This window comes from Mustela putorius, unplaced genomic scaffold (assembly GCF_011764305.1).
Source record: "Mustela putorius furo isolate JIRA1106 unplaced genomic scaffold, ASM1176430v1.1 tig00003845_pilon_pilon_pilon, whole genome shotgun sequence".
NCBI classification, from domain to species: domain Eukaryota; kingdom Metazoa; phylum Chordata; class Mammalia; order Carnivora; family Mustelidae; genus Mustela; species Mustela putorius.
The window spans coordinates 87121968-87145451 of NW_025421998.1; the positions used below are offsets into that span (position 1 = coordinate 87121968).

At 38.7% G+C, this 23484-nt stretch overlaps 1 protein-coding gene across 3 annotated transcripts in view; it reads right to left on the minus strand.

Moving 5' to 3' along the window:
• The window catches only part of CHCHD3 (coiled-coil-helix-coiled-coil-helix domain containing 3), a 277804-nt gene that overhangs the window by 143989 nt on the left and 110331 nt on the right, over positions 1-23484 (minus strand). The gene's annotated exons all lie outside the window — the stretch shown is intronic.

The following is a 23484-nucleotide window of genomic DNA, read 5'->3' on the forward strand; positions in this document are numbered from 1 at the left end:
AAAAAAAAACAAAACTTTACAGTGACTAGTTTCTCATCCGTGATATAGATGAGAACATGGATTGAAATAAATTATTTATGATGTATAACAGTTTAATGGAGTATAAAATAGACTCACTTTTTCACAGTTAGTAAAAGTTCTGGGGTTCTTAATGTTGCCACATCCAGACTGAGCCTGTATCCTACTCATCCAGACTTTTGACAGAAGCATCAATTTTCTAAATTGTTCTCTAACAACTACAAGAAAGAAAATCACTCTCGGTGCTAATAATTGCAATTCTCTGAAGATACTAAAGAACCCACTGTAATTTCACATCATTGAATCCTGTGGCTTTATACATCAGAAGAATTTTCAGACAGTTTCTCCTGTGTGTTTTTAATATTAAAAGAAGACATCTATATGAAGTACACGGAAGAGCTGAAAATGATATGATGCGATCTAGACTGGTATGCTGTAGGACAGCATCCATAAAACATGAAGAAAGAAAATATATCACACAACCGTCCTCTGAAAAAGCAAACAAGTACTTCTCTTTGTCCATAATGAGAAAAGGAAGAGGGAGCTAAATGAAGTTCACAGGTGAACCTCCATAAATAACAAACTGATGTGATTTATTAATAGCAAAATCCACATTACACGTGCTGTCCACCACCAGGCATCTGATTGGCTGTTCAGGGTCACAAAACACCCAGCCATGCAAGAGTAATAAATGGTTTCATGGCAAATAGAGAGAAGAGACTCCGGCAAACAATGAGAGAAGAAAAGAGAAAGGATAAGGAATAAGAGTGAATAGATCCTTTAAAGGACAAACTGCCAGGTATTTCAAGTTACATCAAGAGCACAACAATTTGTTTACGTATACGTCCCAAATACTGCATCAAGGTATTTCACTGCACAAAGAATAACCAAGGGTCTTGATTATTATGAAAATATTTAATGAAAACAGACTAATGTTCACCGAACAGATGAATCGAATCAGTAAAGAAATTTTAAAAATTAATGATCATGACCAGGGAACTGCCTTGATAAATTTTTTTTAAGGTGTAAATCTACAGTAATATAAATAATGTGGTATTGGTTCAAGAATTGGCAAAGACAGCAACTGAGCAGAATTTAAGACCAGAAATAGCCTTAACTGCGGGGCGCCTGGGTGGCTCACTCAGTTAAGCCTCTGCCTTTAGCTCAGGTCATGATCCCGGGGTCCAGGGCTCGAGCCCCACATCAGGCTCCCTCCTTGGAGGGGAGCCTACTTCTCCCTCTCCCTTTGCCTGCTGCGCCCCCTGCTTGTGCTTTGTGTGTATGTGTGTGTGTGTCAAATGAATAAATAAAATCTTTAAAGAAAGAAAGAAAGGGCCTTAATTGGGCATCTGCCTTCGGCTAGGGTCATGATCCTGGGGTCCTAGATTGAGCCTGCGTTGGGCTCCCTGCTCAGCGGGGGCCTGCTTCTCCCTCTCCTCCCTGTTTGTGCTCTCTCTCTCTCTTTCAAATAAATAAAGAGAAATAAAAATAAAATTCTACCTTAGAAATTGGTATAAAATAACCAAGATATTTCTAAGGAGAATGGACACATTACTTATTTAAAAACTTGATTCTAGCAAAACTGTCTAGAAAAACTTCATGTGATACCATATTCCAAAATGAATACAAGAGTAAATTAAAATTTCATTGTAAAAAATTGAAAGCATGAAAGTAGAAATAAAACTAAATCTTGCAGATGGACACATCGTTCTAATCATATACTTACTATAAAAAGAGAAGACGGGGTACCAGGTGGTGGGTATTATAGAGGGCACGGATTGCATGGAGCACTGGGTGTGGTGCAAAAATAATAAATACTGTTATGCTGAAAATAAATAAAAAATAAATTTAAAAAAGAGAGAGAAGACGGACAGATTAGGCAATCTAAAAATTGAAAAAAATATTTCAAAAAAATACTGGAAAATGAAAAAAGGTTATAAATGGGCAATTCAAATTAGCAGTGTGTGTGTGTGTGTGTGTGTGTGTGTGTGTGAGAGAGAGAGAGAGAGAGAGAAAGAGAACATTCAATATACCCTTTCACCCAACAAATTTACCTCAGACATTTATCAAAAAACAGAAAACAAATCATGGATGTCTGCAAAGATTTAGCTCAAGGGTATATTCTCCCTAGCTTTGTTGGTAAAATTTTTAAAAATGCAAACAATACAGGCATCCAAAAATACGGAACTGGTCAAATATCCAATTGTACATCCATGAAAAGATAACCACAAAAAAGTAATAATGCAAAAAAAAAAAAAAGTATGTAATGTATTTCTGTATTACAGAATATTTTATTCTATTTTTTAAAAGCTTTTCCTTTCTCTTTAAGATTTTATTGATTTATTTGAGACAGAGAGAGCACAAGAGTGGGGAAGGGCAGAGGGAGAAGGAGAAGCAGATTCTCTGCAGAGCAGGGAGCCCAACACAAGGCTCAATCCTAGGGCCCTGAGATCACGACCTGAGCCAAAGGCAGACACTTAACTGACTGAGCCACCCAGGTGCCCTAAGATTTTAAAACAGTAATACAGTATCAGCCCTAATCTGTACGTGTGTATATGGATGTCTGTATATACAACAGTAAAAAACAGGAATCATAAAATATTAACAGTAGTCATCACGAGCGGTGGGATTAGGGATGTTTTGTTGTTGTTGTTGTTGTTGTTGTTGTTTTTAATATTACCAGTACAAATTTTTCTACAATAAACATTTGGTTTTAGTTTTATTTTAATATAATCATCTATATGTTACATAATTGTCTTCCAAAATGGAACCTTACCCTAAACTCATTCTGTTGTTCTCACTTCTTATCAGTACTCAAAGAACTTCTTCACTGGCTTTATAGGCAGTTACTATAACTGAATTAATTCTCTTAGCTTATAAAATTCTCTTAGCTTATAAAAATTTGTCAGTTTATATATATATATAAACTGTATATGTATATAAACTGTATATAAAGCCTATATATATATGTATACGTATATGTTTATGTCTGTGTGTGTGTATATATATACACACACACATATATATGCTGCAAATTTACTTTCTCCTTTCAGTGATTTCCCTTCTATTTTTTTCTCTTCTCTAACAGTACTGGTCGGTCCCTCCAAGACACCCTATGCTGCTCCTGACATCAATGGGAATGATTCTTTTAAATCACCATTTAGAACCATGAAGTCTTCTTGATTTTTGTTGTTTCTTTTTTTAAATCAACTTTTAAAAAGGTTCTTCTTAAGATGGTGTTGCCTAAAACTAAAAGAATTAATTAAATATGCATACAAATGTAAAAATAACCTTAAATAATACTTCTCAAATAAGATCTAGTAGTCCAGCCTATTTTTTGTGGCAAAGGAATATAACACAATAGATTAAATTTCTTTAGTAATGAGGGTATCTTGGGTGCCTCATGGTGGCTCAGTAAGTTGAGCATCTGACTCTTGGTTTTGCCTCAGATTGTGATCTCAGGGTCCTGGGACTGAACCCTCAAACCCATCGGGCTCCACACTCAGGGGAGAGTCTGCTTGAAGACTCATTTTCTCTCTTCCCCCCTACCCGTTTCCGCCCACCCCCCCGCTTGCATGGTAATGCATGCACAAGCGCTCTTGTAAATAAATCCTTAAAAAAGTATAGTGTGTATATTTACACACACACACACACACACACACACAACCCAATGGGGCTGTCAAGCATCAAAATGAATTCCTGTATTTCACTGTAAGTTAAAATAGTACATGTGATTGAATGAGAGTGATGTCAATGAAACAAAAGAAGGGGGGAACCAAAAGAAAACACGCAAGAGCAAGCTGCAAAGATGTTGACAAGAAGAGTAAGCAATCGTTTGTGTAATACTCAAGGAAGCAAATTCAACTTGCCAAAATAAAATTTGTTTTAAAAGAACTTCTAAAAAGAATAATTAAGCTAGTTAGATAAATACTTAAGATCCAATAAAATGCACAACACTGACAGTAGCTTACAAAAAGTGCTCATAAGATTTTCTGAATTAAATTGATGAAAACCACAATCTACATCAAGAAGTTATGGGGCACCTGGGTAGCTCTGTAGGTAAGCGTCTGCCTTTGGCTCAGGTCATGATCCCAGGGTCCTAGGATTGAGCCCTGCATGGTGGGGGGCGGGGGGGGTCCCTGTTCAGCGGGAAGCCTGCTTCTCTCTCTCCCACTCCCCTTGCTTGTGTTCCCTCTCTCGCTGTTTCTCTCTCTCTCTTTCCCTGTCAAATAAATAAATCTTTTTTTAAAAAAAAAGGAAAAGAAAAGAAAAAGAAACACTAGTTAGCAACTGTACTAATAAACACTGCAGATTCTATGATGCATAACCTTCAGAGAGAAGACTTTAAAAAGTCACATACACATTTTAATGGAAAATGATAAACAGAACCATCTATATGCACCCCGTGTCTAAAGAGCCATTAGGAGTTATAAAATGGATAAAAGTAGATATTATATCCAACATTAAAAAGTTATGCTGAAACATTTGGTCTTAATAAAGATATGTTCAGTTAACCACAGAAGAAAAATTTAACTAAAAACTTTCGTTGGCCTTTTTGGGGAAAGAAAACAATGAGAAATTCAAGAGTACCTCAATACCTTTGGAATGTACCCAATTTGGTGTTTTTTAAAAAAAAAAAAAAAGTACCAAACAGGGCCCGGAACAGCGTAGGCACTCAGTAAGTATTTTTTTAATAAAAATCAGTCCATTTAGACTCTTATGATTGGGACATTACTTAGAATTCTTCTTGTGTTCTTGCTCAGTTTGGCTGAGAGGCTAAGATGAGCTAAATTGGACCCCCATGTTATTGGAGGCATCACTCAACTGGAAATGGCAAATGCTAAATTTCTTGTTAGAGGTCACTGAACGTTAACTCCAAGAATTTCTATCCAAAAAGGACTGGTCCCATATTCCAATTTTAGAAATATTCAGGCAGAGTAAACACTTGTATATATAAAACTAAGGTCTAAAGTGATAGGACTCTATGTTAGTGCAAACTTGTGTCATTATTACCAAGCTTATAGCCTAATACATATGATATTTTAAAAAGAATTAATGAGCAAATTAATATTATAATCTGTTCAGATAATGTCTTTAATGAGAAGAAATGTCTAAGTTGTATAGTTTTTGTTTTTTTAATGTTCAAATCCACAATAACCTTTACACCGTCTTAAAACATTTGCCAAGCCACTGTTTTTTGGGGTGGTTTTTTTTTTTTCATTTTATTTTATTTTTTTTTCAGTATTCCAAAATTCATTGTTTATATATCACACCCAGTGCTCCATGCAATACATGCCCTCCTAAGTTTTATCAGGTTTCTCTTCTACAAAAAAATGTACATGAATCAACATTCTTTTTGCTAAACAAGCATAAACTTTTGCTCATTCTCAAGACATGAGCTAATGAGTATTTATTTACAAGACAGACCACTCTGTCAAAATACTAGAAAATCTAATGAAGATTGTTGCTTTTTAGGTAAACTTAATGTTTAAAGGCATGCTGACATGCTTCTAAGTATATCTAATCACTACAATTAGTGCCTAAATTTATTATGTAGCATCATAGTTGAAGGCATAATTTTAATAATCAAAAATTAAATGGAACAAACAATGTAGTACAAATAACCAGAAACAAAAGGCATTTTATCTCACTATCTAAGCACGACTATTTGGCTTTTGTACTAATTTATTTCCCTTCTTGACTGCTTTCCAAGGCAAATTCAATAACATCTTCACTTTATTTTAAACCTTTACCCTAGGGACGCCTGGGTGGCTCAGTGGGTTAAGCCGCTGCCTTCGGCTCAGGTCATGATCTCAGGGTCCTGGGATCGAGTCCCACATCGGGCTCTCTGCTCAGCAGGGGGCCTGCTTCCCTTCCTCTCTCTCTGCCTGCCTACTTGTGATTTCTCTCTGTCAAATAAATAAATAAAATCTTTAAAAAAAAAAAAAAAACCTTTACCCTAGAAGTTGAGGGAGAGAAAAGAAAAATGAACAAATTTTAAAAACCTCTGATGGCATTAAGAACGCAAAATGAAGAGTTTCTAAAACCACAACCTTAAAAAATTGAGGTACCATTTAAATTCAAAGAAATATGAAAATGAGAACCACAGATTTTTAAGTTTAAATAAAGACCGTTAAATCTTTTTTTTTTTTTAAGATTTTATTTATTTGACAGACAGAGATCACACGTAGGCAGAGAGGCAGGCAGAGAGAGAAGGAAGCAGGTTCCCTGCTGAGCAGAGAGCCCAGTGCCTCTGGATCTCTGGATCCCAGGACCCTGAGATCGTGACCTGAGCCGAAGGCAGAGGCTTTAACCCCGGCGCCCCAAGACCGTTAAGTTTTATGTTTAATAAGATAATAGAAAGATTCAAATGCTTAGTGTAATTGCTGAATACCTTTATTTATTTATTATTGTTCTTTTTTTTAGAAAGAGCTAGTGAGAGAGCGCGTGTGCTTGCAGCCACACATGTGAGGGGTAGGGGCACAGAGTGAGAGGGGGACACTCAAGGTGGAGCCTGATGCGGGGCTTAATCTCACAACCCTGAGCTCATGACCTGAGACAAAATCAAGAACTGGACATGTAAATGATTAGCCACCCAAGTGTCCCTATCTCAATTTATTTCTGAAAGTTATACTTTCTAAGCAAAGTAAATTGACAGTGCACTAAGTGCATCATTTATCTGATGGTGTTATATTAGTAGCACTGCATTTGATAATATGATACATGATGATTATGTTTAAGATAAGCACAAAAAGGGCGCCTGGATGGCTCAGTAGGTTAAGCTGCTGCCTTCGGCTCAGGTCGTGATCTCAGGGTCCTGGGATCGAGGCCCGCAACAGGCTCTCTGCTCAGTGGGGAGCCTGCTTCCTCCTTTTTCTCTGCCTGCCTCTCTGCCTGCTTGTGATCTCTGTCTGTCAAATAAATCAATAAAATCTTTAAAAAAAAAAAAAAGATAAGCACAAAAACCTGGCTGCAATTTTCAAGTACTAAACTCTAGAAGAAAAAAATCTATCAGGTACCCAATTTATATAATTAAACATTGAGTAAAGTTTGATGCCCTCCTGTGTATGTCAGTTTAATTACCATATTTCAAATATGATACTTAAATTATCAGTAAATCTCCAAAAGGACTATTATTGTAAAATAAAAATATGACAATGGTACCACAGGCAGCCACAAAATACAGCCATTAGGAGAAAAATGTAGGGGCAAATACAAAAATAAGTGAATAAATAAATACATGAATTCCGTGATATCATTATCAAATAATGAACCTAGTTTTTTTTTTTTTTTTTAACAAACATAAACATCATACTGAGAGTTTCTATTTTGGAACTTCCTTTTTTAGTCAGCCATCCAAAAACTCAAAAAAACTGGTCTCATTACCTTATAGTCACTCTCTGTCTCTAATTGAAAATATTGTTACAGTTCCATCACCCAAGAGCCTTAACTCTAAATGACTTCAGCTTGCTCCCCAAATATTAAATCTATTCTCAGCTGATGAAGATTTATCACCTTGGAGGACAGGCAAAAGGGATGTGCTTTTAAAGGCAATTCCCGCAGAAAGAGAAGAAAAAGAAAAGAAGAAAAAGGAGGAGAGAGGGAGAAAGGGGGAGAGGACAGAAGGGGAGGAGAGCGAACCAGGACAGTTCCAACAGAATTAGTAAGACAGCTTCAGGGAGGCTCCTATAGAAGGAAGAACACTTACTGTGTGATTTTAGTTTAAACGATTCATACCAGTCCTACTTCTGCAGCCATGAACTGATGATGGTGGAGACTCTTCTGTGCTCACATGACCAACAATGATACCTCATTCAAGAAGAAAAATGTTCTGTGGGAAATCAGCCACTAATGTTCAAATAACACATGTCTACTCAACATAATATATAAATGGCGTTTTTAGTTTAAGATTTCCTTCCTCCGCTGCACAACTGACAATTGACTTTCTCACAGCTAAAACTTTAAAATGACAAAACAAATTTTGAAGACATTCTCTGTAATTAAAAACGGCTGCTTAGATGCTGAGAGAGAATTTTTCAAGAATAATCTTGCTTTTTGCTTTTCTGTTCAAAGATTCAAATGTGAGAGAAATGTATTGAAGTCAAGTAATTAGAATTCCATTTGGTCCATCACCCCTTTTCAAATGTCTAGATTTTACTGACACCTTTTTATCACCATAATATCTAGGAAAATAATAGTATTTGGTGTTTTCAAATGAATATATGTAATCAAAAAGTCAATATGATTTATAATCGCAAAGGAGCTGTCAAAAAATGTTAAATACCTAAATACTTTTTAAAATTGGCTTCACATCAGAAAGCTCAAATATTAGTTTTGAAGACCATATGATTTTGGTAGATTGATAACTCCTCTTATATCCATCTCACCTTTACCCATGATAAGGCCTCTGATGTTTAGCAGGGCTCCTGATCAATGGGCATGGGGGTAGGGACAGGCACATTTCCCAACTTCCTCTGATGTTGGGTGGGAACCAGAGTAAGTAAGTTCTGACCAGAAGAATATGAAGGAAAGTAGTATGTGTATCTTTTAGGACTCACCCCAGTATATCCCTACTTGCCCTTTTCCCCTGATACTCTCCTGTTGTACAGATCAAAAACATGAAAATAAGCTTTCTTAGACAGTATGGATGAAGACTAACCATAAACATATACTACTACTACTACTTTAAAGTTTAAAGTTGCAAGTTCCATCTTTTAACAAGCCTGTATTTATTTGCCTAAGTAATATAACAGTAAGTGTTACAGAATGCAAAAATACATGCAATAACCTCCAGAAATGGATAATACCTATTCCAGTGCAGTCAAATGATGTTAAATCGAAAGTAGTCTCAAAAAAAAAAAAAAAAAGGCCTAGAACAATGAATAAATGACCTAAAGAGTATCGCTATTTCAAGGAAATTTTTAAAAATTAGTTTTAAGACATTTGAAAATTAAATTACTTGATTCCAAAGCACCAAAAAATGATACTGAAACAATACAATCTCTCTAAAGAAGTAAAATTTTAATATGGTGAGACTACAAAAATCACCCCAGAGAAGCAGAGAATCCTCACAATAACATTCAATAAAAGGAGTTAAAAGCCAGAGATAATCTTGGGGACCTGGGATTGAGCCTGGCTCTCTGCTCAGCAGGGAGCCTGCTTCCCCCCCACCCCTGCCTGCCTCTCTGCCTACTTGTGATCTCTCTGTCAAATAAATAAATAAAATCTTTAAGGAAAAATTAAAAAAAGACAGAGACAAGTTAGAAATCCTGAGCCTCCCAACTGTCAGCTCTATATACTTGGCAATATATGCATTCTTCCTGGAGAATCTCAATTTTGCCTTGAGAAATGGTGTAATATGTGCCCAGTCTATTTCACAGCGTTGTTGTAGAAATTAACTATGAAAAAATACATATAAATATATCCCCCCAAAAAGAAGATCCTTTGCAAACATAAAGAACTATTATTCAAATAGGTATATATACATGCTAAAGTACACCGTCATTTTCATTTATAAAAAGCATTTGTTTTTTTTTTTTAAATAAGTCATTGTAAATGCATTCATATTTAAAAATCTAATAAAGAGCTCCTCTCACCTGCACTTGACATTTCAGGAAAAGATGGCTTAATTTGCTTCTCTGAAGATTCCCCCCACCCCCCACAACTAAATAAATAACAAGGCTAATATTTACCAGTATTATGTAAAAATGACACACAACCAACAAAACGGGTCTCATCTTGTATGATGAGAAAAACACTGATTCCATGATTGATCATAAAAGGGAATGTGAAAAACAACCAAGGGACAGTCCAAACACAGATCAGAGAAGGCCTATGGTGGGATTCAGAGAGCTAAGAAACCCTACAATTGTCTAAATTAAGATTTTTTATTTAAAATTTTGTTTTCTTAATTAACTATTTCAGAATGCCTAAAAAAAATAATTCCCAGATAAGTCTGTTAAATGCTGTCAATTGTGTTACACTGTATAATATGTTGCTATGTGGTTTCTCGATTTTATCAAAATTACATCTGAGAGAATGAAAACCATTTGTCTACATTTAAAATTCCTCATCTCTACAACTCAATATTTTTCCTTGATGCATTCTAAATGCCCTAGTAGAAATTATTTTGAAAAGAAACCATTAAAGGTATGCTAATGACTCTGAATTGTGACAGATGCTGTGGAAACAGGCCTGTTGGCTGAGGCACAGTACCATTAACTATCTATCATAAAGTACTCTGGACTTGCTCATTTATTACTGCTGCGTTGCTCAAGGGCGGAGAAAAACAGCAAGAGTTTCTCTTTCTGAGGCAAAAATCATAAGCCACTCACTTATTCTAATGTCATGATCCCCACTGTTTGTCTGCATGATAATTAGGAAAATCAGAAGTAGTGAAATATTGCTTTAACAACGTGATTGGAATTAAACTATTAAAAAGGCCAAGGGGAAAGTTCCGTGTGCTTACTGACTGGTGAGTCTCCGACATGAGACATCCACTGCAGGCAAAGCGTGTCCTATTTCCTGGGAATGAATCAAGGACTGGAATTCCAAGCCTCGCACGGAGGCATGAGGGAAAGAAGGGAAGAATTATAAAGAGAATGGGGACACATCAGAACCCTGAGAACCTTCTGCCTACAACCCGTGAAGAGTATTTGTTGATCACCCATTTCGAGGAGACACACCGATCCAGCCACAGCGGGAATTCAGAAGCAGACCACTGGGTTTTTTACAAAGTGACTGCAGGCATGCTAGCTCACTGGAGCCTACCACGGAAGCTCTAAAGAAAATATCGATCTAGGGCGCCTGGGTGGCTCAGTGGGTTAAGCCGCTGCCTTCGGCTCAGGTCATGATCTCAGGGTCCTGGGATCGAGTCCCGCATCGGGCTCTCTGCTCAGCAGGGAGCCTGCTTCCCTCTTTCTCTCTCTCTGGCTGCCTCTCTGTCTACTTGTGATTTCTCTCTGTCAAATTAATAAATAAAATCTTAAAAAAAAAAAAAAAAAAAAAAAAAAAAAGAAAATATCGATCTAGAAGGAGGGAGGGGATGGACTCAAGACCTCAAGATCATTGGCTGAAGGGCCCAGAAGGCAGGTCTTCTCTCTGCAAGGCCAAGGCTCTCTTCTTAAAGACCAAGGGAGAAAGAACTGAGGGAGGGACAAGTGGTAGGAAGGGTGGGGATAGTTTCTTTAAATCTCTACAAAAACAGGAAGAATATGACTGCTGCCTAACCTGTTTATAATAGAGATGTTACAGGCACATTACATGGAAGACACCTAAAAATATATATGGGCGTGCAGGCCTTGGCACACCAATGCATGGCCTTGCTAGGCTTACACAAAAGCCATTCTTGACCGCGGGGCCACCAGGCACCAACAAGACGGGGAGGATGCCTTGGTTCTCTCTCTCTTCCAATAGTTGCTCACTATGAGAGCTGGACATTTAAAATCCTGTGTTAAAAATGCACTTGCCCATGTCCCACTCTCTAAATCCCAGTCCGCTGGGGCATTTATATTTTTTACCAGCTTGACAGGGGACCCTGGTGACCACCCAGGCTTGGAAAACTTCACCCTAGAATCACAGCACTTCTTCTGCACCCCACACACACCTGGCAGAGGACAGAGAGGCCAGCGCAAAATTCTCAGCTCTGGAAGCCAGCTACAGATTTTACAAGAGTGAGTAAAGGACAGGGAGTGTAGCAAAGAATTAAACGATAAACAATCCTGTCCAGGAAGGTAGTATCAGGCCTAAGGGATTTTTAACTACATAAAGGAAAGCACTCAGGATAGCCTTAAAAGGACGGATAAGAAGCTCACTTTCAGAGAAAATACAATAAGCCCATGCCATATAGTGTTTGCTGAGCACACGTATTTGACAAAAGGTGTTATGATACCCTAAGCTCTAAAGTTTGTATTAACAATTTGCCACTGAAGTCCAAACTACACACTGTAGTAAAACCAAATGCTCATTATCCACAAAAAGATCCTAAGTGTGCACCTTTTCATGGGAGTCGGCCCCCAGGCACTCAAGAACGTGATAACAAGGGACATGGCAATAAAACACTGCACCTTTAGAGACCTTTGAAGTGTTCTCAAGAGGGCTTGTCTTATAGCCGTCTATAAAGCATAAGTCAATGTGTCCATTATTTACTTATTCTAGAATGGTGTGGTAATGAATTCAGTATTATATTCAATACCTGAGTTCATTATACCAATAGCTGCCTACTCTGGCCAGTAAAAAGGACTGTTTAAACGGCAAGTGCTTCATTTCTATGAAAAAGCCCATGAATTAATGTCATCTGGACTCTTCATCAAGGAAATCTATCAGTGACACCTAGTCTATAAAAGAACCTTACAGAATCTTCTGTCCTACATAACTTTTAGCAACCTTAATGAAGTGATTATAACCTTCTCAAGTGTTCTCAGTTTAAAACAGCACCGGGGGTGTTCAGGTCTAATGAAGACCCCAAAGATACCAATCACAGCATGAAGGAACAGGGTCCTGTCACCTACTAGCCTTACGGGTGGTGTCCCCTCTCACCTGTAGCTAGTTTCCTATGGCCTCTTAGATGAACGCACCCAAGAGCGTCACTCATGGTCGTGAGTGTCCTGTTAGGTCACTCCACCTAATAGGACAGACCTGCCATGTGATTGGCCACAGCAGCCCTGAAGGGGCCCGAACTGCCATGACACCCAAGATTTAGACTGTTAGACAACTCAAAAGGAGCCCCTGCACAGCTGAGTCTCCCTGGCCCAACTCCACCCGTTCGGATTTTCTGACAGCTTTCCTGGAGGTTCCAACAAGCCTGCTCAACTACTGATACCCACTGTGGACAGGAAGAATTCCATTCAGGCTACTCTACACGTTCTGAGAGCAAGGGCCAGGCTCAGTCTTCTGTTCCCCCGGCCCCTGACACAGCAGCTACACAGAGGAGGTACCCAAAACCTACTGGCTGTGTTGCTATTCAGCTGAATAGCATTTGGGGCAGCATCATATTAGCTCTGCCATATTACACAGTTCCAGCTATGACCCTAACATTTTTTGGCTAGCCCTGTAGTTTAGGAGAATATAAAGGAGACTGCCAGGGCCCAGAGAACCCACATCTTTGCAGAGGCAGGGTCAGGGGTTAGCATGAGGCAATCATCCAGAGACAAATTATTGAGAAATGGTTGAGAGGTGAGAGGAAGTGACAGTGCCAACATGGTGCCACTTTAGCTCTCACCTGTGTCACATTTTGCATCTCAACAAAACAGGGACTCTAGTGTGCTCGGAGACTAGAGGAGCCCACACCTGCAGACCCAACAGCATATGGGGTACATCTCCCAACGGTCCATGAAGTTGGCTAAGCAGCAAGTCCTTAAAAGACTGAGGTCCCCAAGGAAGGATTTCTGCCTCCAGACTACCGTATCAACTCCTCTCTGGGTCTCCAGTCTGCCCCCCCATCCCCCCCGCCCTCAAGATGTTTGATCTGCCAGGCCTACAAATGCACGTACCTACTGCTTAAAAATCAACTGGACATATCCACACACCCTTCCCCCCCATACAGATTTATCATTAAGCCCATATATTTATATAGTATGGTGCAGTTTGGGGGGTATTTTTTTTTTAATTTTCTGAAATTCCAAAGAAAAATAAAAAATTAGTTCTTAAATTCCAGTGTAGTTTACAGTCATATATTCATTTCAGGTATACAGCACAGTGAGTCAACAATTCTGTACATCACTCAGTGCTTTTCCCGGTAAGTGTACTCTTAATCCCCTTCACCTGTTTCACTCATTCCCCCACCCACCTCCCATCTGGTAACCATCTGCTTGTTCTCTACAGTTAAGAGTTTGTTTTTTTGGTTTGCTCTTTTTTCTTTCCTTTTTCATTTGTTTTCTTTCTTAAATTCCACATATGAGTGAAATCATATGGTATTTGTCTTTCTCTGACTCACTTATTTTGCTCAGCATCACACTCTCTATGAATCTCTACATTCACCCATGTTGTTGCTGCCAATGGCGAGATTTCATTCCTTTTTATGGTTAAATAATATTCTGTTACACGTATAAAGTAAATACCCAGTAGTGCGATTACTGGCTTATGGGGTAGTTCCAGTTTCAATTTTTTGAGGAACCTCCATACTGTTTTCCAGAGTATGCATTTGCATTCCCAGCAGTGCGTGAGGGCTCCTTGATCGCCATACCCTCGCCAACACTTGCTGTTTCTTGAGTTTTTTATTTTAGCCCCTCTGACAGGTTGAGGGGATATCTCATCATGGCTTTGATTTGCATTTCCCTGATGATGACGGATGCTGAGCATCTTTTCATGTGTTTCTTGGCCATCTGTAGGTCGTCTTTGGAGAAATGTCTGTTTATGTCTTCTGCTCATTTTTTAACTGGATATTTTTTAGTGTTGAGTTGTATAAGTTGTTAATATATATTTTGGATACTAACCCTTTCTCAGATATGTCCTTTGCAGATATCTTCTCCCATTCAGTAGGTTGTCTTTTAGTTTTGTTGGTTGTTTCCTTTCCTGTGCAGAAGCTTTTTTATTTTGATGTAGGCCCCATAGCTTATTTTTGCTTTTCTTTCCCTTGCCTCAGGAGACTTATCTAGAAAGATGTTGCTATAGCTGATGTCAGAGAAATTACTGCCTCTGTTCTCTTCCAGGATTTTTATGGCTCCTGGTCTCACATTTAGGTTCTTGATCCATTTTGTTTTTGTGTATAAGAAAGTGGTCCAGATTCATTCTTTGGTATGTTGCTGCCCAGTTTCCCAATGTCATTTGTTGAAGAGACTGCCTTTCTCCCATTGCATACCCCTGCCTCCTTTGTCAAAGATCAATGTAACTGTGGGTTTATTTCTGGGCTTTCTATTCCATTCCATTGATCTATGTGTCTGTTTTTGTGCCCATACCATAATGTTTTGATTACTACAGTCTTATAATATAACTTAAAATCTGGAATTATGATACCTACTGTTTTTGGTTTCCTTTTTCAAGACTGCATTGGGTATTGGGGGTCTTTTGTGGTTCCATGAAAATTTTAAGATCGTTTGTTCCAGTTCTGTGAAAAATGCTGTTGGTATTTTTTTTAAGTAAGATCTTATTTATTTATCTGAGCGACAGAGAGACAGAGCATGAGCGGGGGGAGGGACAGAGAGAGGGCAAGAGGGAGAAGCAGACACCCTGTTGAGCAGGGAGCCCAACTTGTGGTTCCATCGCAGGACCCCAAGATGACAACCTGAACCCTGAGATCATGACCTAAGCCAAAGGCAGACACTTAACCGACAGAGCCCCTCAGGTGCCCCTGCTGTTGGTATTTTAATAGGGACTGCATTAAACCTGTAGATTACTTTGGGTAGTATGAACATTTTAATATTTTTTTCTTCTAATCCATGAGCATGGCATATCTTTCCACTTGTATTACTTTCATCCACATTTTACAGTTTCCAGAGTACAGGTTTTTCACCTCTTTGGTTAATAGATATTTTAAGTGTGATACGGTTTTTAAAAATGTTTTCAAAATTTTATTGTCATCTGGCTCAATTATCAAAATTGTTCCAACTCAAACATAAAAGTAAAAACACCCTGAATAATTACAAAGCACTCCAGGTATAAGGTACCCACATGCACAAATGATCAAGAGACTGAATTAGAGCCTGAAAGACTGAGTGAACTATTTTTACTCCTTTAAGGGTTAATCCCTCTCTCTCCTTAATCTGCCCCTATTTCTGGCATCAGCATTAAGCATGGTAGGTACCAATTACCCCTACTAAAACATAAAGTGCACTAGGCGAGTGATTTCTCTTTTTGTCTGTTTTGATATCTCCTCAGCACATAAACTACAGTGCCTAGCGTGTAGTAGGCTCTCAGTTAATAATTCCGGAATGACAAGAAATGCAAATAAAATGCACACATCCCCAGACAGATGGACGTATGAGGGAAAGAAAATGTTCCTTCTTGCTCAAGCAATGAGCACTGGCTACGATAGGCAAGTTATGTTTTAAATTACAGGAGCTTTATTATAATTCTACCTGAATATAATAAAATGTCATAATGAACATGCAATGAAGACTATCCGTGATCATTATTCGATGGCCCTATTTCTGCCTCTTTGTTTCAAGGTAGGAAGAGAGAAGCCAGTGACATTTACTCCCTACCAAAGCTGTCATAACAGTGGCCTTGAAGAATCTATCCCAAATGTCCTGTGTGTGTCTGGCTTGTGCAAAAGGGGAGCTGCTCCATCTCAGTAGGGCTTCTTACCCCAAGCCAGCCCAAATTTATAGAAAGACTCCTGGCCTTCTTCCTTCTTGCTCTCTGGCCCATGATCACCACTGAAGAAGATGAAAAACGGCCCAGAAAAGGGAAATGGATACAGGTGCTGATCTCACCGCCACTTTATCCCTAAGAGCCCTAGGTCTCTTTCTTTAAAAATAGAAGGAGGTTAGGTGGGGTTTTTCTACGGTCTCTTTAAGTTGTAAATAGAAGTTCAGTGATCATGCAAGAAAATTCTGCCTCTATCTGCATCAAGGCTGACCGGCCACTAAGACAGGGCAAAGGAAGGAGCTGGAGCCCCATATAGCAGGTTCTGGGCAAAACTGTGCTGTGGACTGCAGCTCGGAATCGACGCGGCTCTCACATCACAAGGCATGCCTTCCAGAGCACACCTCTCTAGACTCCTTTGCTCCAGTGCAGGGCAGAAGATAAGAGGCCCGCCTGGCATGCGGCACAAGGGCTATTACTAGGAACAGCAGCAGGCTACCTGTCAAAGAGCCCCAGGGGACAAATTAATTACTTCGGTGAATTCAGTATTGCACACTTAGAAGCCTAGTTTGTTGACAGACTCCGAAGTTTACAGAGACTTAGGAATCAACTAAGAGGCCAAATTACTGCTTTAAAATAAGAATTACATCTGCCAAAAAGAACAGGCATGTAGGACCTGCAACCAAGACATGCTCTTTCTTCAGGTCATCTATGTGGAAACTAGAAAGTTATTCAATCAGCTTTATGACCCAGAAGTGTGCTGGCATGAGGCTACGACAGCTTGTTGGAAGTATCTCCACAAAAGGCAGACATCCAACAGCACCAGACGACTAAATGTAGACCCCTGCCCGGGGGGGAAGGACACAGCATTATTTCTCTTTTTAAGTCTTCTCTTTCCTTCTATCTATGTAACTCCTTTAAAAGTGACTAAAGGGATCTATTTTTTATCATGTATAATAAATACTTATTCAATTCAGGGAATCAGATAAACATAGAAGTGAGAAGGGGCCATATATGTGCATATGAGCAGAAGAATATATATGTCTATATATATCTATATATAGATAGAGCAGAAGAATATATATATTCTATATATAATAAATAGATATGTATATGTAAGAATATATATTCTTACATATTTTACACATTTTACACGTACACACATTTTGTTGTTGTGGTTATAGGAGGGAGAGCAGAGGAGGGGCAGAGGGAGAGAGAGAAAATCTTAAGTAGGTTCCACACCCACTGCAAAGCCAGACACAGGGCTCGATCTCACAATCCTGAGATTATGACCTGAGCTGAAACCAAGAACTGGATTCTTAACTGACTGAGCCCCCAGGCACCCCAACAGAGAAGTGTATTAAAAACAGACAAAGTTAAAAATATATATATAATGTATAACAAGCTGTCGGTGTAGATACACAGATTATGAAAAACATGCTGATTTTTTTTTCTGTATTAATCATATTGTAAACATGCCCCATGATCCTAAATAATCTTTTAAAACTCCAGTTTAAAGACTAAAAAAATAAAAAATTGACACATTCTTTCTTTAGACATGTTAATATATTCCATCTGTGACAAGCAAGTCTTACTCTGGAGTCACTCAGAATATGTTTTCAACTTTATTATAAGACAACTAACTATTTCTCCCTTATTCTAAGTTACTGTACTGCAGTCTAAAAGCACAGAAAAGACTTCCCAAATTGAAAGTGCCCTGTCCAGTTAGAAACTTTAGGCTTTATCAAGTCTCCACAGTGACAAGGTGGCAATCTGACCAACTAAGACCTCACGACCAGAGCTGGGAGAGGGTATCAACTGGCATTCTTTTCCCAGCAACCGATGTACCTATCAATGATGGTCTTGCCAAATTAAACACCCAAGCACTTTTCCCCCTTTATTTCCTTTTTAAAAGGTATTATTTATTATTTATTTAGTTGAGCGAGTGAGCACAAGCCAGGGTGCGGGGCAGAGGCAGGGGGAGAAGCAAATGCCCCAATATGGGGCTCGATCCCAGGACCCTGAGATCATGACCTGAGCCAAAGGCAGAGGCTTAACCGACTGAGCCACCCAGGCACCCCATCCCCCCTTACTTCTATCTTCAGAGAGAGGGAAATAAGAATTTCAGGCCTAAGAGAGAAGAGGGTGAAGCCATGACACATCAGTGAAGAGTGTATTTCGGAGAGGTATAACCCAGCAGTAGCATTAAATCACATCACTATCCCACCTACATGCAGGACAAGCTCTAAGCCCCTAATTAAGTTGTGCTCACATTGACAAAAACTTCAACCTCCTGCAATTACATACTACAAAGCAGAAGAAAAGCTCCCAACACCTTGTATCAAACCATGGACCTCATAAGAACAGTCCCTAGTGCACAGCCGGCTATTACTTGCTTGGGTCCCATTTTCAGGGACATGGGGACAGAAATGTCTTTTGTACAGATTCTCCAAGATGACAGATATTAACAGAAATGCATGGATGGATTTACAGCAGGCATGGATCAATTTCTAGTTATTTTACAATTATTGATTGGGGAACTCCCAACAGAATTTTTGCTACCTGCTAGACAAAAAGCTAACCCCGCCCCTTCAGAAATCTGGAGAAAAAGCCGAAGAAACTTGAAAACTGATGTAATTCTGGAAACAGAACATGCCAAGACAAGATTATATCCAACTCAAAGCTGAGAATCAAGTAACAAATGTATCTCCAGAAGAGAGCTCGAGAAGCTTGCAGTCTTGGCAAGTCGTGGGTACAGCAGCAACCTTTGTTGCAATTGGAATTGACGGGAGGCTTTTTCACTTCAAGTAAAAGATTTCTGTCAGGGTGAACATATTTTAATCCACCACATGCATTTGTACCGTGTCATTTACAAGGACAAAACCAGGCTCCTTCAAGAGCCTGATTTTGTTGTGTCACTCCACAGGCCAAGTATACCTGCTCCAAGGGTTCACAGAAGAAAAAAAAAAAAAAAAAAAGATTGTGTGTGTGTGTGTACACACACACATATAAAGAGAGGAGAGGGGAGAAGAGGGTGGGGGAAGCAATATGATAATATACACGCAGAGCATATGTACAGCTATACATACATCTTGGAAATGGTGATCAACAAGATGGAGATACACGGTTACAATATGCTGCACACTGAAGGGGGATGTAATTTAGATCTTGTTCTTTTTGATGCCTTCAGGGATGGAGCTCAGAAATTTTTTTTTTTTTTTTTTTTTACAATATACTGAGTTCTATAAGGAGTTAAAAATTGGAAGCTTTTTTTTTAAAGATTTTATTTATTTATTTGACAGACAGAGATCACAAGTAGGCAGAGAGGCAGGCAGAGAGAGAGAAGGGGGAAGCAGGCTCCCTGCTGAGCAGAGAGCCCGATGTGGGGCTCGATCCCAGGACCCTGAGATCATGACCTGAGCCGAAGGCAGAGGCTCCAACCCACTGAGCCACCCAGGCGCCCCAATTGGAAGCATTTTAAATCGGAATATTCTTCTGTCACCTGTGCATAACCGGGAACAATGGGAACATTCTAGAGATTCTGCAGTCCACGTGCTGCAAATTTAACATGGCACGAAGAGGAGGTTAAGGTTAAGAAAGAAAAACTATGACACAAACGGACAAGGTAGTGATACAGTGCGCATACTTAAAATTAAGTTAGGGGGCACCTGGGTGGCTCAGCTGGTGAAACGTCTGCCTTCGGCTTAAGTCATGATCCCAGAGTCCTGGGATGGAGCCCCACCTCCAGCTCCCTGCTCAGCAGGGAGTCTGTTTCTCTCCCTCTCCCTCTGCCCCTGCCCCTCCTTGCTGTTCATGGTCCTCTCTCCCCCTCTCTCTAAAATAAATAACTAAAATCTTTGAAATAAAAAATAGCACAGGATTTTTAGTGAGTTGAAATAAGTGGGAAATGAATGGAAAATAAAGCAAGCATTTAAAAAGATGAATCTTTTTTTGGACTTAGGAGTAGCAAAAGGGGTTATTCCACTATAATACAGAAATATATGGCATTTAATAGTCATTTTGTAAAGGTATAAAATCGACCAATTCAGTCTTCTATTTTTTTTTAAGATCTTACTTACTTGAAATACAGAGAGCAAGAAAGAGAAAGAGAGCACGAGCAGGGAGTAGAGGCAGAGGGAGAGGGAGAAGCAGACTCCCTGCTGAGCGGGGAGCCCAATGTGGGACTCGATCCCAGACCCTGAGATCACAACCTGAGCCAAAGGCAGTTGCTTAACTAACTGAGCCACGCAGGTGCCCCAATTCTGTTTTTTAATTAGATTGTATTTATATTTTAACTGATACCAATTTAAGTTTATTTTGCTAACAAAGGCCTGGGTTTTCATTCTAAGTACACAAGCACATATTAAGCAGAAAGACCCCATCCTCTTACAACCAAGAAAAGGACCCCTCTCATTTTGACCCTCTCAGTACAGTGACTGCTACCAGCCATTTTTACCTGTGCTTGTGACTAAACCACTTCTACCAATCAGAGTAAGCATTCAATAACAAAAATCCAATTTAACCAAGAAAATAGAGGCTTTCAACTTTAACTATTTTCCCTTTTTAAAATGGGGTTTTTTAATAACTAAAGAGAATTAAAATAGACATGACTCTTGGAATTGGTAACCTATTCATAAAGCAAAATTACTTTATGAAAAGTCAATCTGTAAGTACATAGAACTTTGCATTCTCTTAGAACTCCTGTATTTATATATTTATTCATCAAGGTAACAGACTTGAAAGCAAAGTGCACTAAAGACCTTGTCCTCATTTTAAACAGATAGAAACAAAGAGCACAAAGGAAAAAAGCAATTTGTCTAAAATTACATGAAGGAGTGCCTGGGGGAGAAGACTGGGAGGTGGGGGTAAGAGAGGGGGAGAAGTCTATTTCAGATAAAATCGGTCAAAAAATTTTGTAGCAAAATAAGAGTTTACAAAGAGTTTTTAATGATACAACTTGGATCCCTGCCACGTTTCAAAGACACAGAATCAATACAGATGCTGGTGAAAGCATTTAAATTGTTTTCATTTTGGTTCATGAAAATACCCAAAACAATTGAATCCTTACTCATAATACAGAATATTAATCTGTATGTCTGACCTATCATTTTCTTGTCCATTCCACTTCCGTCTTTGTAAAACTCTATATCAGCAAGAACTCATAAATTGAAATTAACACAGTATTCGTCTTGATTCTACTGTTTGCAAACCATGCTTAAAATGTCTTGAGACATGACAACTAAGTGCAATATATGATCCTGGAATCTATCCTATTCCAGGAGGAAAAATACCATGAACATTATTGGAACCTGGATTAAAGACTGAATTATTGCATCAATGCTCAATTTCTTGACTTTGACAACCGTACTTGGTTACGTAAGAAACACACACTAATTTTTAAAGGGTAGGAGTATTAAAAAAAATAAATAAGTAAATAAAAAATAAAGGGTAGAAGTATTAAGAGGCAAATTGGCATGATGTCTGCAACTCATGCTAAATGGTTCAGAGAAGGTGTGTGTGTGTGTGTGTGTGCGCACGCGCCTGCGCACGTGCACGTATGTGCCTAGATAGAATGATAAAGCATGCATGCTAGATGAATCTGAGCAAGTTCTTTGTCCTCGTAACATTTCTTTTTTCTTTCTTTCTTTTTTTTTTTTAAAGATTTGTTTTATTTATTTCACAGAGACAGACAGCAAGAGAGGGAACACAAGCAGGGGGAGCAGGAGAGGGAGAAAGAGGCTTCCTGCCATGCAGGGAGCCTGATGTGGGGCTCGATCCCAGGACCCTGGGATCATGACCTGGGCCGAAGGCAGATGATTAACTGACTGAGCCACCCAGGCACCCTTCCTCATAACATTTCTGAAAGCTAAAAATTCAAAATAAAAACTTTAAGAAACTAATTTTGAAATTAAAATTTCTTACTGTGTCTGAAAAATGCCTTTACCGTGTGCAAAAAAATAAAGTATACATGCAGACACACAAGTATATCATCTAGCCCTGTTTATATGCAAGTTTTAAATTTATAGTAGACTTACAATAAAAATTAGTTACTAGAACTTCCCTATCCTTCTACCATAGCGATAAGGACAAGAGCTTATATTTATGAAGTAGACAAATTTTTCTATTACATTAATTAATCTGCTGTCAGTTAGAAATATTCTTGGATGAAATGCAATTGAAAAATAAATTAATGGTTACGTAACTTTATCCCAAATTTGTTGCTTTTTAAAAAAAATTTAACTAATTTCCAAAATGGTCAACGACATATTTTTTAAACTATTGAGTTTGACTTTATAAGAAAAACCTGTGGAATATCTTCACTTTAAAGGTCTCATAAAATTCAATGAAAACATGAAACACAAAACTGACTGAATCCACTTTAAGAGTAAAGTGGACATTGTAAATATGTTACATTTACTCATAATATTAAATCTACTTCCGCAAACCTATCTCTATTCTCAACAAGAACCCTGCTGGATTAACACATCTTTACTATCCAAAGTAGAAAAAGAATAGGATCTTCTGAGACGCCTGGATAGACCCGTCGCTTAAGTGACTGCCTTTGGCTCAAGTCATGATCCCAGAGTCCTGGGACTGAGTCCTGCACGGGGCTCCTTGCTCGGTGGGGAGCCTGTTTCTCCCTTTGCCTCTGCTGCTCCCCCTGCTTGTGCTCTGTCACTCTCTCTCTCAGACAAGTGAATAAAATCTTAAAAAAAGAAAAAAAAGAATCAAATCTTCTCTTACCTCCCCCTGTAAATAAAGAATTTACCTTGCACATTAAAAAAAAAAATTCTGCCATTATCTACTGGTGGTCTTCTGAGGTCAAGGAAATGGGTAACTGCTCCAAACCAGGTTGTTCTGAATGTATATCAATCACCTCTCCCAAAATACAAAAGAGGGGAGCAAGTATTTTTTCAATAAGTACATTCAAAAATGATTTTATAAAAGTATACCAATTTCATTTAACCAGTGTCCTTTGCAACATGAAATTCACAGGTGAGAAAGTTTCTGGAATACTGAAATTTACAACCTAACCTGCCAGAACTTTTTCAACTCAAAATAATCTAGAAGGAAACTTTAGTTTTAATATGTATTATTCCATTCTATGTCCTTAAACAGATTCCTCTTAATCCCTGCCAGTGTTATAATTATGAATATATTATTTTATTAAGCAATACCACACAAAGCCTGCTAGACTAGCTAGGGCTGCCTGCCCCCATGTTT